This window comes from Pezoporus occidentalis, unplaced genomic scaffold (assembly GCF_034315485.1).
Source record: "Pezoporus occidentalis ecotype Australia unplaced genomic scaffold, CSIRO_AGI_Poc_V1 ctg233, whole genome shotgun sequence".
Classification (NCBI taxonomy): Eukaryota; Metazoa; Chordata; class Aves; order Psittaciformes; family Psittacidae; genus Pezoporus; species Pezoporus occidentalis.
In genome coordinates, this window is record NW_026914212.1 from 371,508 (window position 1) to 386,197 (window position 14,690).

The 14,690-nt window shown below is 42.5% G+C and overlaps 2 protein-coding genes across 2 annotated transcripts in view; both read left to right on the forward strand.

Annotated features, from left to right (window-relative positions):
- The window catches only part of PLEKHB2 (pleckstrin homology domain containing B2), a 469,993-nt gene that overhangs the window by 347,750 nt on the left and 107,553 nt on the right, over window positions 1-14,690 (forward strand). The gene's annotated exons all lie outside the window — the stretch shown is intronic.
- Window positions 1-14,690, forward strand: part of ARHGEF4 (Rho guanine nucleotide exchange factor 4) — a 165,972-nt gene that overhangs the window by 104,670 nt on the left and 46,612 nt on the right.

The following is a 14,690-nucleotide window of genomic DNA, read 5'->3' on the forward strand; positions in this document are numbered from 1 at the left end:
TCATGGTATGATATAACCTGCATCCTTCCTTCACTTTGCTTGCTAAAATTAGGTAAAGCTGCTGCTGCTTTCTAATGGAAGGCAAGGTGGTCTGCTGTGAGTCTACTGAGCAGTCTGCATGCTTGCTTCTTTTGCTGCTTACTCCTGGTGTGATCTTGCCTTTATGGTGGATTAGGGGTAGTGTCTGCTCTGGACTATCTTTGCATATTGTATAATATTGAATTTTGGGTATTGTTGTCTTCTTTACTCTGGAAATATCTGGAATTTTGATGTGAGAATTTTTTCTGTCTAAGCCTGGTAATTAATTCTATGGCCATGTAATTAATTCTATGGCCATGTTAAAGATGTTGCTTTTGTGCCTGGGTAAATATTCTCATTTTCCTGCAGTTGTATTTCAGTCTTCAAAGGGAGATCTAATTGTGACTTTTTTAAGGAACAAGGTGGATGCTTAGTTGAGAAAGTAGCATCAGTTGTGGTGGGGTTCATGCTATTTACATTTCCCAAAAGTGAGAAGAACGTAATAGTCCAGGGAAGAATCCAACCTCACACAACCCAAACTCAGATTTTGCTTGGGATTGACTGATTTCACATGTTCTGGCAATAGCTAGGGCCAGGAAAATAAAGTGTATTTCATACTCGGCCATGTCCCACAGTATTGTCATATGGCGCATAGAAGCCTTCTCACAATTTCCAAATCAGTTCTTTATCTGTCATCATTTTGGAACTAAGAAAACCTACCATTTTTTTTTTTTTTTATCAACTCCTGTCTCTGTTATCAGTCCCATAAGCCATTGCTCAGATGAGTAACATCCTGATAATGTGCTTCTTTACCTCCTAAAAGGCTGGATTAAACTGCAGTTGACTAAAAATTGAAGTTGTAGATTTAGTAGTGGAGTCATTGGAACTGTGATGATCCATGACTGCCGTATCTTGAGTGCCCAGATGTTCCTGGATTTTGCTTGTCAGTACTCAAGCCCACTCTTAAATGACAACTCATACCTTTGGTGATCTCAGCCACTCCAGAATGGGGTGAGAAATGATGAATACAAGTAAAACCTTCACACATTTTACCTACAGTACTGCTTTCACTCAGCCACTATCTGGGAAGGCTGACAGCAAAGGGCACTGTTGCTTTGGACTGGGAGTACTATTTAGAATGGAAGTAGTAATTATAATGCTTTTCTTAATTCCTCAGCTAATACCTTGTTTAGTTGTGAATTCATCTTTTCTTTTTTGTCCCTCCCATCTGTCCCACATTTTCTTTCACCTCTGATAGGGCTTTCTAAGCTTTATCAGGCTGGAAATGCCATGCTGTGTTGAAACAAGGCATGCATAGTTGTGCCTGTTCTGATTGTTTTGCTGTTGACATTTCTGAGATCATGCAATGAAGGAACTACGCAGTCTTGTGAAGAGAATGAGCTCAAACCTTTAGGGTTACTCTAAGGTTAGTAATGAAAACTCATGCGGCTCAGAAAATGTGTCCTGGAATCGACTGGAGACAGTGCTGTGTGCAGAGCAATTATACCTGGGAGCAACAATTTCCAGTTCAAACAAGCTTAGGCTGTATTTACAGTGAAGGGATACTGGAATCAAGGAGATTGTTTAAGTTCTGATACACTTTGATGACATTTGACATGTTTCCAGCAGGAAAGATAAGCAGGTGCCAGGAACTGTCTAGAAATGGTAGTTTCCTCAGAACTGCACCTGCTGAGTTCAGAAAGGGACTTGAAGGGAAAAGAAGTCCCATTTGGAGTCTAACCTTTGCGTTTGTGTTTTGGAAGGAAAGAAGGCGGACAGGAATGTAATGAACCAAGGTGCCAGGAAACAGGATTTGAAGGATATTTATATACATCGTCTCCATGTATAATGGTTCTGTCAGCTACATGAGAACCTCTGAGAAGGGGCTGCTGTTTCATGAGGTAGAATTTAGAGCTCTGCAAGGCTGAGGCAGGTGAAGGTGGAGGGATTGCTACAGGGTGATGTGGGTCCTTATTTCCCTCATCCTTTGGTTTTGTTCTGGGAGAAGGAAGCGGAGAACAGAGGGTTGACACAGGGTGTTGATATGATCAAAAAGTTAGTTTGTAAGGATTTGTGAGTTTATTTTGAGCTGGTTGGTGAGTAGAAGGGGCATATCTGAATGGCTCGAGAGGATCCTCTTTGCACTTACCTGCATTGTCCTGTATAGGACTGCAGTTGCTGGCAGTGTTGGCTACCTCCAGCAAGAGTAAGGAATAAGGCCTGTTAATCATTTTGCTTTTCTAGGCTATCGCAAAGGCACCACACTGTGGCATCACCCCCTAAGTCAGGCTGATGCTGTGTGCTGCAGTTTAGTTGTGCGTTCTGCGTGCAATATGCCAAATTGGAAATGTATGTGTGTAGAGTATCTCTTGTTGCTGCACCTATAAGGCTTTGTGGAGTTAGGTCTTTATCAAATGGCTGATAAAGAATTGCAGGTGGTTTGGCTGGTGCCGTGCATTAGAACATTCCAACAGAGTTGCTCTGAAGGCTCTGTCCTTGTTTTAGCCTGCTTTGATTTTGCAAGATACACCACTACTGTCAGGTTTTCAAAGATTATTTTGACTGCTTCAGCTGTCTCTCTGGAGGTGTCCCTTTTCTGAGTGTGCCTTAGGTAGAGCTGCATTGGATTATACACTGTATGTACTGCTCCAAAGAGGGGTAGGCTTGCTTTAGGAATGTGACTTTTGAAAAGGCTTCATCTTCTTCTATGTTTTATTGTTCTTTTATTGTTGCTGCCTGTATTAGTATACTTTTGCCGCTTACCATCTCCAGCTGAGGATGGGTTCAGTGTTTAAATCAGTCTCCAAAGCTTCCAAAATATTCTGTGTTGTGTCCAATGATCTGTAAGTGATACTATGTCATTTTGAATTCATAGTCCAAAATGCACAGTTAGCATCTCAGGCTCATGATTTGCTGAAATGCTAACCTTGCCAATTCTGATATTCTTATTTCCTTGTTGAGGCCTGCAGTAAACATCCTAAGTAATGAATTTAACTATTAAAGGCACCCTGACCAATGTGACCTTGCCAGAATGCTTTCTTGTTTTAAAGGGATGATTAATTCTGGCTTTGAATCAAATACTTGATATATTCCAAAAAGAATAATGTTTTCCTTGGAAGAGTCTTCTTGCTTTAGGGTGAGATTACATCTGACACATTCGGCTATAATTTGGACCTGAAGCTGAATGTTGTGAAAACACTCTGAAATAAGGTACCTTCTCACACCTTTCCTAGGAAACGTAAAATTGTTGAATGTGAAGTCTCTTTTCCCTATGATATTTGGAAATTTGTTGAGATACATCTATCAACAGGTTCAGTGTCTTGAGCTTCATTCTTCAAATTTGTTTTGCAGTTATGTATCATATTTGCACCCCTAGATTTCCAGGAAGCAAATACTTCACAGTGGGCAGCTCTGTTCCTATGATAATAAGAACACTATTGAATAAGGCTGTAAGAACATTATTGTCCATGTACCATTTGAAATTACGTTAGTTTAGTGTATTTCACATATATCATTGGCAGGGAAGCCTGGAGGTCCTGTAGAATAGAGGTAGTGAGAGCTGACTGGTGTGGGGACTGCTGCTGGAGCTGGTGAAAAGCACACTCCCAGACATGAATGAGGGCAAGGGACTGCACCATCCTCTCATCTGGGTCACCTCTGTGCTCCATCAGTTTGTAGAGCTGGTCTTCAACACAGGTCATACATAGAGCAGTACTGGATATTAAAATGAGTCAGTCCTGCACTCTGGCAGCAAAGTTTATGCTCACAGGACTGTGAATATACAATATCTTGGTGAGTATGCTGTTTTCTCTCCACAAGGTCCCTCTAACTGAGCTAATGTGGCACCCTTCTATTCTGCACCCATCTTCTAGTAGAGATGCTGTGTCTTTGCCTGCTAGGATTATGAGGGTGGATTACGCTTGGTCATATCTCCTGTAGCTTGTTCAGACCTGATTTCCCAATTCTGTTATGAATAACCTCAAATAAGAATCACCCTGACTTACTCAGAGCCTAATTTTTGCATCCTTTGTTTGTGTACTGTGGTGTTACTCAAATGTGTCTTCTGTGAAGAGCCAGATTCCTTAGCTATCGTGGCAGTTGTAGTTAAATAATATTAATCCTTGATTTCCTGTTTTTCCTTCAGAAATATTTGGTAGCTTGATCTCGGGGATTTTCTTAGAACTCAGATTAAAATATAAATAGGGACAGAGGGATTTCCTAAAGGTAAAGCAGTTTTGCCAGTATTTTTAATGAAAAGACTGCAGCCGCATTAGAAAACCAGAAAAGCCGTTGTGTGTTACACAAAGACTGGTCATTCAAAATAATGACAACAAAACAGTCTGGCTGGCCCTTGAGACTTATACTTGATAATGCACAAGAGCAATTGAAAGTCTTCTCCTGGCATTCATTTTTAATTACTTCTGTGGTGCAAGGTCATAGATCTAAGCCACTTGTCAGCCTGGATAGCTTCACAAAGATAAAGACTAGATTGAGAGCATTAGGCAGAATTCTGGGAAAAAAACAAAGGTCACACTTTTCAAATACAAGTGTTCAAAGTTAGCCCCTTAAATCCATCTTCAGGCACATATATAAGCAGCCTGCTTTTCAGAAGGGCCAAGCAGTGGCTCTTTGTGCTGACTGCTGGAAACAGTATGCACCCAGTGCATGCGTGTTGTTCACCTTATTGGGTAGTGATAGACTTTCAGGCCTTGTTTCAGGCTCCTGTGTCAAATGATTTTGTCTTAACCAAAGGTGGCTGCATTGCCAAAGGCTTTTTAATTATTATCAGGGCAGTTCTTCGTTCTTAATTGTTCAAGTTGTAACGTAACTCCATTATAAGAAAGACCCATGGTTTTGTTTCACTTTGGGTTTTTCCTGCTCCAGGTTTGACAGTCATAAAAATAGCAAAGGAAGTTGATTATTTCCATGCAAAGTTGATGTGACTGAGTGCAACATTTTAGACTTCTGTGATGTGAATTGGTTTACTTCCTAGTGACAATTCTTCATAAAAACCACCTTAACCATTCTTTACAGCATGGTCTTTTCCAGGCCAGTAGTTAAACTTTACATGTAGTGGTATTTTCTTGTTCCTAGACCGTGACTTAAGACTGAAGAAAACCATATGCTTTTTGGCAACAAAATCTTTAGCAAAGACTTAGCTTCCAATCTCTTGGCCTTTTGAGGGTGTACTTGCATTTAAAGGCATAATAAAAGCACTGAATCTTTGGAAATGTAAATCAACCCGAATTTCCTTCAGCATGTTTACATTCTTTCCATGTTTAATAAAGTAACGGGTACAAGAAAGGAGTTACTGTAAGAATCTTTGATGACTTAGGTTTCCAGCACTCTCCTGTGAATGGTCTTAGGAAGTGGTTTTAGAGGTGAAGCAAGCATCACAGCTAAATCAATATAATTAAAACAGACAAGGGCAGCATTTGGGGGATAACAGCCCTTGCATTAAGAGAACTCCAATTAAGTCCCTGGAAAGTAGCTGCAGAGGCTGGAGGAATAACAATTACTGAGACAATATGGGGGAGCCTTTTCTGCTCAAGGTGTTGGTTATGTCCAAATTGTTTCAACCTTTTTTGCTTTCTTTCTGGAAGAGGAAAAAAAAATATTAAAACACAGAGTCTGAGTGTGTTTGCGTATCATGGCTTTGGTTCACATGAACTCAGATTAAGTAGTGGTAGAGTAAGATAGGATGGCTCCTTTGTTTGCATTTTCCCACAGGCAAGTTTTGTATACTAGTGCAAGCAAAAGATGAGAGAAGCCCAAAAGTAACCTTTAGGACACCACATGTACCCATGCACTGGCATAGTGGCAGGTGTTGAGATGATATAGGGAAATTTGTGGGCATAAAGAAAATGACATGTCTTTTTTGCCAGAATTTCCAACTTGTGGGATGTGCCTAAAAGGTTCTGAAAAGCAGAAGCAGAGTCTCTCCTAAAAATAAATTAATAGTCTAAAATCTTATTGACAAAGTCCTTTCAAATGTATTTTTGTCAGGCTTGTCAGCTGCACTAACACTCCTTGATGTTGCTTTTACCTCCTACATTTGCTGAAGGTAGGTGTTGTCCACCGTAACTGTTGTTCTGATTTCCTGGCTCATTTACTTGAATTTCTTCCATTGTTATACTTTTGAGGTAAGAATAGGTGGATTTGGTGACGGACATGGTATTTTCATCTTTCAGATGAGCCAAAAGCTCATCTGAGGATACTGCTGATCTGAATTGACTCCGACAGTGCTCCACTAGACAGTGTCAGAGATGTTGTTTCCCAACCAGCAGCATATCTGTATTTTGGGAAGCAGATTATTTTGATGAAAGGGCAGCTTTGTTGTTGTTGTTTTTCTCTTCAAGGGAGGGGGGTTTGGTCTGTGTTTGATTTTTACTTCAAGGCATAGCAGGTACAGGGTTAAGCAGCAGAGTTAAGTGGACAGGTAAAAATTCAGCGTGAATTTGGAATATCAGTGCTTGTTGCCTCTTAGAAACAAGAAATGCAACCATTTTAGTCTTCCACAGAGGAGACTTGAAAAATCGATGGATGGTTTCATCCAGGTTGGACACAGGGGCTTGGAGCAACCTGGTCTAGTGGAGGATGTCCCTGCCCATGGTAGGGGGCTGGAAGTGGATGGGCTTTAAGGTCCCTTCCAACCCAAACCATTCTAGGAATCTATGATCTGCCACCACTCCTCACCCCCAGCTCCTTGAAATAGCAGCTGTGTCAATGAATAAGACCTGTTGGGGCAGTAAATGACACACCAGCTATTCCAACCAGTACATTATACTGAAGGTATGGCAAAGAATATGCCTGGATACTAGAAGGGATTTGTCTGCTAGCTTTGATTGCTATGATTGATTTAATGTTTACATTGTGATAAGGCTTAAAGGACTGAGCTGGAATTGGCCTCATCATGTTCAACATCGTCCAGACATAAAGTAAATAGCATTTCCAACAATGTTCATCTGAAAAATAAGAGCAAACATGTCAGTATGGATGAGTAATCAGACCTGAGCAAATAAACAAGAAATACACAGTGTAGGAGGACATGCCTGCTTTTTTTCCAAGTCGGTAGCTGTGATGGGAACGTAGCCAGTGAATTAATAGTTTGTGTGCAGTACAACAGAGGGGCTTTACAACAAATGATCAGGCTTTGAATCAAGAAAGTATATTGATGTGATTTCCTATCTGGTTTTCCCATCGTTTTCCACTCCTCCAAATCTAGCTAAACTGCTCATCTTTTCCCACTCATAGCATCACTCAACAAGGAAGGAAGGGACTGGGCGCAGCTCTCTGCCACATGTCTGCCAAGGCAAAGCCGACCAAGCTGCAAATGCGTAGCAAGTGGTAATGTAGGAGTCGGAGCCGCAGAGCCGTTCGTAATCTGCATCTCTCTTCCCCGTAATTATCTCCACTACCCGAGAGAGCTGAGAACTCCCTTAAGCCTCCCTTGCAAGTAATTTAGATTCTAATAGGGATTCGGAACTCCTGAAACCTGAGTGGGTGGCTCAGTGCATTATTACTGATGAATGTTACCCCGGGTGATGTGCCCAGCAGACCCACAGAGGACCAGCACTCAGCCTTCCATCCAAGAACTGCGTCCTTTTTATTTTCGAGCATGGATTTGCTCTTTGCCTCAGCTAATTAGGAACTGGTTTCATTCACAACAGCAATTCCATTTGTGGCATTATACCAAAATGTTAATTGGATCTTGTTATGTTGAGTCCTTTCCCTTTTTAATGTTTCTTTAAAATGGAAGCGACAAAGCTTGCTTTCTGCACCTAAGCATTTCCTGCCTCTCCTCCCCAGTCTACATTTTTCCACTCAAAGATTCACTGAATGCAGTTTCAATGCGTGCTCAGAAATGTCATTGTGAAGACCATAGCTTTATGAGGTGTGGTTTTACAGGCCCCTGGCCTTGGGCTGGGAGGGGGGGCTGCGGGGAGTTGATGGTGGTTGTTGTGTTTTGCGGTTTTGGTTGGTTGGGAATTTTTAATGTTTTTTTGTTTGTTTCCCTCACCCCCCCCATGATGAAACTCATACGAGCTGGTCATTGTCCCCTTCTTGCTAATTCCCTGCCAGACTTCCCTCTTCCTGTTAAACTGGCCCACAACCATATGAAACTATAAGCAGAATGATGTGAGAGGGTTCCATCAGCACAGTAAAGAGCTGGAGAATTGCACTGCTGGGGCAGAAGTGAGATGACATCACTCTGATGGATTTTACTGTGGCAGCTGCATAGGGACCTCTGTATATCAAGCAGCTGATAAATGAAGCACATAATTTAGGATAGGACTGATGGAGGCTGCAGCACTAGTATGGCAGCTGTTTCTAAGGGAGGTGAGGGTTTAACAGTTCAGAATGGGCAAAGAGGAGGGTGGAGGGGCTCTTTTCACCTGAGCAATGAAGTCGGGGTTTGATTTCCCTACCCCATGCCACCCCTTTTGTTGGTTTATCATCTTAAATCTCTTGAATTGCTCTCTTCAGCAGCTGCAGCACTTTCCTGTAGGCACTGCACACAACCACAGCAATCTCTGCTCTGTGAGGCAAAGGGAATGATGTTGTTAGCTCTGAATTAATTTGCTCTGTGAGTGTAAATCAGGCTTTTACTGTTATTTCAGTGAACTATTTTAAACATCAGTGCTGCAGAGGCAAGCTACATGTGTGGATGTGGTACTGAAAAAGCACACTGGAAAGAAAGGTACTTCAAATACACAAAAGCTTTCCCTTTGTCATTAATATAATGTGCTTTTTAATAAGCTATGGATGTTCTTGGCTTTGGAAGCTGTCTGTGATCAGCATGGGTTTCTGTCCCATCTTATCCCTAAAATCTGTAAGCCATGAGTCAGGTGAAAACAAGTAATCAAGATTTTGGGGTAACTGCCTCAAGATCACTTTCTGTCAGTCCTGGGTCATAGTTTACGCTTCTGACCTGGGCATGCAGCTGGAGCTCCTCACCAACAGGGACCTGCTGGGATTTATTCCAGCTTGAGACCTAAGTCTGTGAGACTTTGAGAGATCTCTGTTAAGAGTCTCTGTTAGATCTGGGGCTGCGGTGCCTGTTCTAGCAATTTCTGCTGTGATTCTCCAATGACAAGGTGGGATTTATTTATTCATGGTGGTGGTAGTATTTTATTTTCAGCCACAAGAACTTGTGTTCATTAATTCCTGGCACTTGGAATGTATGAATCAGGTCCATCCTTTGAGAGAGGAGAAGAGCTCAGACATGGTGAACCATGTCACCTGTACTAGGTGACACCACACTTAACTGAACTCTGGACTGTGGTTAATACTTGTGTTCAGTCTGTGACTTTCAGTCAGAGACAATCCCAAGTTCTTTTGGTTTCCTGCTGGCTAGATGAACAACACAAGGCTTCCCTCATTTTTCCCTCCCCACCATCTTCTCTTGGTTATGAAGATCAAGCCTGTGGCAATGTAGCCTAGCTGCTTTGCTTTTTTGGTGTTGCATAGGCTTGCTTGTGGCTCCCAAGAGTACAGGCAGCTGCCTCTATGCATCTCAAATTATCCACAGTTACTTATAAGTAGGATGCAGCTGGTGGGCTCACAGGGCTGTGAACTGTACTTGCGCGCACTTCAGCCATTGCATGGCTTGTGTCTCACTGCAGGCACAGAGTGCTCTTCTGTGTGAGAGTGCAGAGCTGACAACAGCTCCAGTGGCTTTCTGATGAGATGGAGAGCTCTGTAACTGTGTGGCAAGTACCTCTCAGGGTTGCTTGGCTTCAGCCTTTTGCATTGCCTCTTCAGCAAGGTGGGCTTACAAGCAGAGCCAAGCCAGGACCCTCCTGATGCTGTTTATGCCTGCATCCCAAAGCCTGTAGGAAGGTGTTAAGGGTGAACCCATATATCTTCTTCTTCTGGAACATTTTGATCAAGCTTTATTTGATTCTTATATAATTTTTTCTTCTTGTTTTTGTGATTGTCCTTGAATGTAGCCTAAATGCTGTCTGCTCAGGCACTTGAATGCAGGCCTCCTATGCCAGTCACTGATTTCAGTGTCATTTTTTAGTATGACTTTTGCTGCTTCATATCCTCCAAGTATCTCTTCATGGAGTTAGGCTCTTGACACCTTATTCTTTATTCAGATGCATTAAAAAAGGGGTTGTGTGGCATTCTTTTATGAGCTACTACTGCTAGAATTATCCATCTGCTTTTGTACTTCATGACATAAATTATGAGCTCAGGCTTAGAGGAAAAATGGTGTAAAGCAGAGTTGTAATACTTGCATGGAAGGTTGTAGTACTAAATTGTGGTGACAAACCCCTCACTCTGTTCCTATGTATAGGGTTTGTTGCCACATTTAGTGACATCAGAACACCTGTATCAAATATGGAGAAATCTGCTGGAGTAAATTGAATGCTTGGTGTTACTTCCTGACAGAATACTGTTCTTTGGGGCTGCCTGATTGCCAGGGACAGGTCAGATCAGGGGTTTCAGAGAGGCACGGAGAGGGCAGCTGTGATCATACCGGTGGATTTCAGTGTTAAATGCAGATGAGTATTGCAGAGGGGGGCAGGAATGAGGCATCAGAGTCAGCTACTGTGCAGCATAGTAGTAGTTGCCTGTTTCACTAGTACTGTGCTCTTGAGGAAGATGGTAGACTCTTTCAGCAATCTCTGTTAACTTGCCTTTAAAGGTTTTTTGTCTAGTGCTTGCTTCTTCTCTCGTTGACCTAGTTTATGTTGTGCAGGTTGACTCACTATCTACATTAAAAGCCTTTATTCTCCTACTTTCTTGATGGATTTCTACTGCAGTGGGTCACCACTCCAGGCTATTTATTTATTTATTTGTAATAATGTCTCATGTAAGCTGCTTCAGAGCAAATTCTTATTTTTCATTAGTCTTATTCTTCCCTGGAACATTAGTTGGTTTGATAAAACATATAATGGTTATCTTGGGACATCCTTCCTCAAGGATTGAGAACTTTTGTGTGAATATAAGCTGTGTTTTTTTGTGAAAAACATCCATGAGGACTCTTGTGCCAGGAAAACTAATCCAAAATGCAGTAGCAGGTTTGGGGACTGCAGAAAATTGATGAGCTTGGTAATATCAGAGAAGAAAAACAGATCTCTAGTAAAAGCAAACACAGCTTTCAAGGCACTTAGCAGACATATAGAGCATTTTAAGTAATATAGATAAATATCTCCCTGGAGCTTTTGCTTTTTCATCTAAGCACACATGAGAGAACAAATAGGAAAATGGGAGGGAAACAAAAGCTTTAAAAATGTCAATGAATAATTTTTCAAGCTGAAAATTACTTTTAGCAGTGAAAACAGAAGCTGCATCAGGTGAAAGCAATGAAGCTGTGCATAAAATAAGGGAAAAGACTAAGATCAGAGGGATGCAAAGAAAGTTGTGACTTAAGTGATTAACTCCCTTATTATAAACGATTTAATTTGATTTGTTCTTAAAGAGCATTTTAAATTTATGTTGCTGTACTAATACACTGGAAGTTGTTCGTTATTATCAGGAAATGTTTTTCAGTGTATGAGCAAAAGTGATACTTTGATGCTTTTAAGGTTGTTATCTTTTTTTATAAGCAAACCATGGTAATTCTGCATAAAATGATGATATCAGGGGCATTTCAGCTGGTTTTGATTTTTTTTTTATGAATGGGCTAGGTCTTAGCACTAGAACAGCTTTATATGCAACCTATGGTGCTGGCATGTATTTGGTAGAGAACTTCTGTATAGTGATGCGCTAGAGCAAAACTATGAGACTGCCTGATATTTTGTGAAATGTCACTTAAAGTTGAGTAGTTGGGTAGTTAAACGCTTCCAGAGAAAATTCTGCTTTAATCAGAAGCTCATATACACCTCCATGTCATGAACTGCCTTCAGTATAGAGCTGAGTTCCAAATTTAGACAATGACTATGTCTTTTTGCTATGTTATGTGTATCTATTGAATTCAAAGCATAAACAGTCAAGTATTTAGTTCAAAAATAGCTTATTCTCCAGTTATTTTGATGTCAAGTTATTGCACTGAACTCATAGCTGCAACACTGAATTTACATCCCACCGTAACTAATAAAAATAATCAAGTGATGCAGCCTTGATAAAACATCACGTGTAATAAAAGCATTGATGGGGACAATCTTTGCAGGTCTTGCTGTAACCTTTGACAGCGCTTTATTTTGTGTTACTGGGGAGCTTTGCTCTCATTAATAATAAACTAATGAACCCATAGGCACTTTTTCTTGGCATGTTGATGCAGTTAGGTTCCTAAGATGCACTTGCATTATGGAGTGAAATGAGGGCTTAAAAACAGGCCTATGTATCCCCAGCCTCTGACTGGTGCTTTTCCTTTCCAAGCTGTTACAAGTGCAGGTTCAAAGTGTCCCTGTTCTGCAGACAGTTTGAATGTGAGACCATGTGTAACTTGGACAGCCAAGACTCACCAGGAGAGCTGATAGCAGTATCTGTTTTCATTCAGTTCTACTGTAACCGTGTTGAGTCTGTTAAACTAAAACTACTGGCTGTGTCACACGTTCTTCTCTGTATTTGATAAAACACAGATTCTCCCCCTCTTCTGCACTCTGGTGAGACACACACACTCCCCCCCCTTCCCTCCCCGCAGCCCCGCAGTCCCAGTCTGGGACAGCAGCGCAAGAGGGAAGTGGGGCTGTTGGAGCGAGTCCAGAGGAGGCCGTGGAGATGCTCTGAGGGCTGGAGCAGCTCTGCTCTGGAGCCAGGCTGAGGGAGCTGGGCTGGTTCAGTCTGGAGAAGAGAAAGCTCCTTAAGGGGAGACCTTAGAGCAGCTCCAGTGCCTAAAGGGGCTGCAGGAAACCTGGAGAGGGGTTTTTGACAAGGGCCTGTAGGGACAGACCAAGGGGCAATGGCTGACAGAGGGGGGGATTTAGATTAAGTATAAGGGAAGAATTACTGTGAGGGTGGTATAAGGAAAGAATTACTGTGAGGGTGGTGAGGCCCTGTCACAGGTTGCCCAGAGACGTGGTATTTGCTGTAACTTGAGAGCTTAGGAAAAGGTTCCTGCCTGTGAAAACAGATAAAGTGACATTTTCTTTTGTGTAAGGAGTAGAAATGCTGGATTTTTATTTCTCTGAGGCTTGTTGAAACCTCAGTGCTTGTTCTAAGTACCAGCAGCTAACCCTTCATTATCTGTAGCTTATTTCAGGCTGTGCTAAGCAGTATAGCCCTCCTGTAGTGATAATGGATACTTCTGTAGCAAACAAGGGACAAAAAAGGTTTAAGTTCTGTAAATGTGTGGACAAAGAGGAAGGTGAATGTTTTTTTCCCAAGGCTGAGAGTTTCCTTGGTCTGATAGGATTTGGTAAATCACAAACATCAGGGTGTGAATTGGCAGACATGAGCTTGTCCCCTGGTCAAGTTTCCCGTGAAAATGGCAATCATAGAATCATGGAATAGTTAGGGTTGGAAAGGACCTTAAGATCATCAGGTTCCAGCCCCTCTACCATGGGCAGGGACACCTCACACTAAACCATATCACCCAAGGAAGGCTCTGTCCAACCTGGCCTTGAACACCGCCAGGGATGGAGCATTCATAACCTCCCTGGGCAACACATTCCAGTGCCTCACCACCCTAACAGGAAAGAATTTCTTCTTTATATCCATTCTGAACTTCCCCTGTTTAAGTTTTAACCCATTACCCCTTGTCCTGTCACTACAGTCCCTAATGAAGAGTCCCTCCGCAGCATCCCTATAGCCCCCCTTCAGATACTGGAAGGCTGCTATGAGGTCTCCACGCAGCCTTCTCTTCTCCAGGCTGAACAGCCCCAACTTCCTCAGCCTGTCTTCATGCAGGAGGTGCTCCAGTTCGCTGATCATCCTTGCAGCCCTTCTCTGGACTTGTCCCAACAGTTCCATGTCCTCTTTATGTTGAGGACACCAGAACTGCACACAGTACTCCAGGTGAGGTCTCACGAGAGCAAAGGGGCAGGATCACCTCCGTCGACCTGCTGGTCACGCTCCTTTTGATGCAGCCCAGGATACAGTTGGCTTTCTGAGCTGCAAGTGCACACTGAAGCCGGCTCATGTTCATTTTCTCATCGACCAACACCCCCAAGTCCTTCTCCGCAGGGCTCCTCTGAATCTCTTCTCTGCCCAACCTGTAGCTGTGCCTGGGATTGCTCCAACCCAGGTGTAGGACCTTGCACTTGGCATGGTTAAACTTCATGAGGTTGGCATCAGCCCACCTCACAAGTGTGTCGAGGTCCCTCTGGGTGGCATTCCTTCCCTCCAGGGTATCAACCGAACCACACAGCTTGGTGTCATCGGCAAACTTGCTGAGGGCACACTCAATCCCACTGTCCATGTCAGCAGCAATGATGGTGAGCAAGACCAGTCCCAACACAGATCCCTGAGGGACGCCACTTGTTACTGCTGTCTAGCCAGGCATTGAGCCATGGACCACAACTCTCTGTGTGCGGCCATCCAGCCAGTTCTTTATCCACCGAGTGGTCCATCCATCAAATCGATGTCTCTCCAATTTAGGGACAAGGAAGTGTCATCATGAAATCCCATTGTGTCATCTTTGCCCTGCACCTCTTTTTCAGAGCCTGTTTTCTTATTCTTGATCTTTTCTTTGCAACGTTTTGTTTTCGTTTTTTTTCCAGAGAATCATACTTTCCAGTCTAGAAAAAGATACAATCATTTGTTGTAACAGAACATGAATG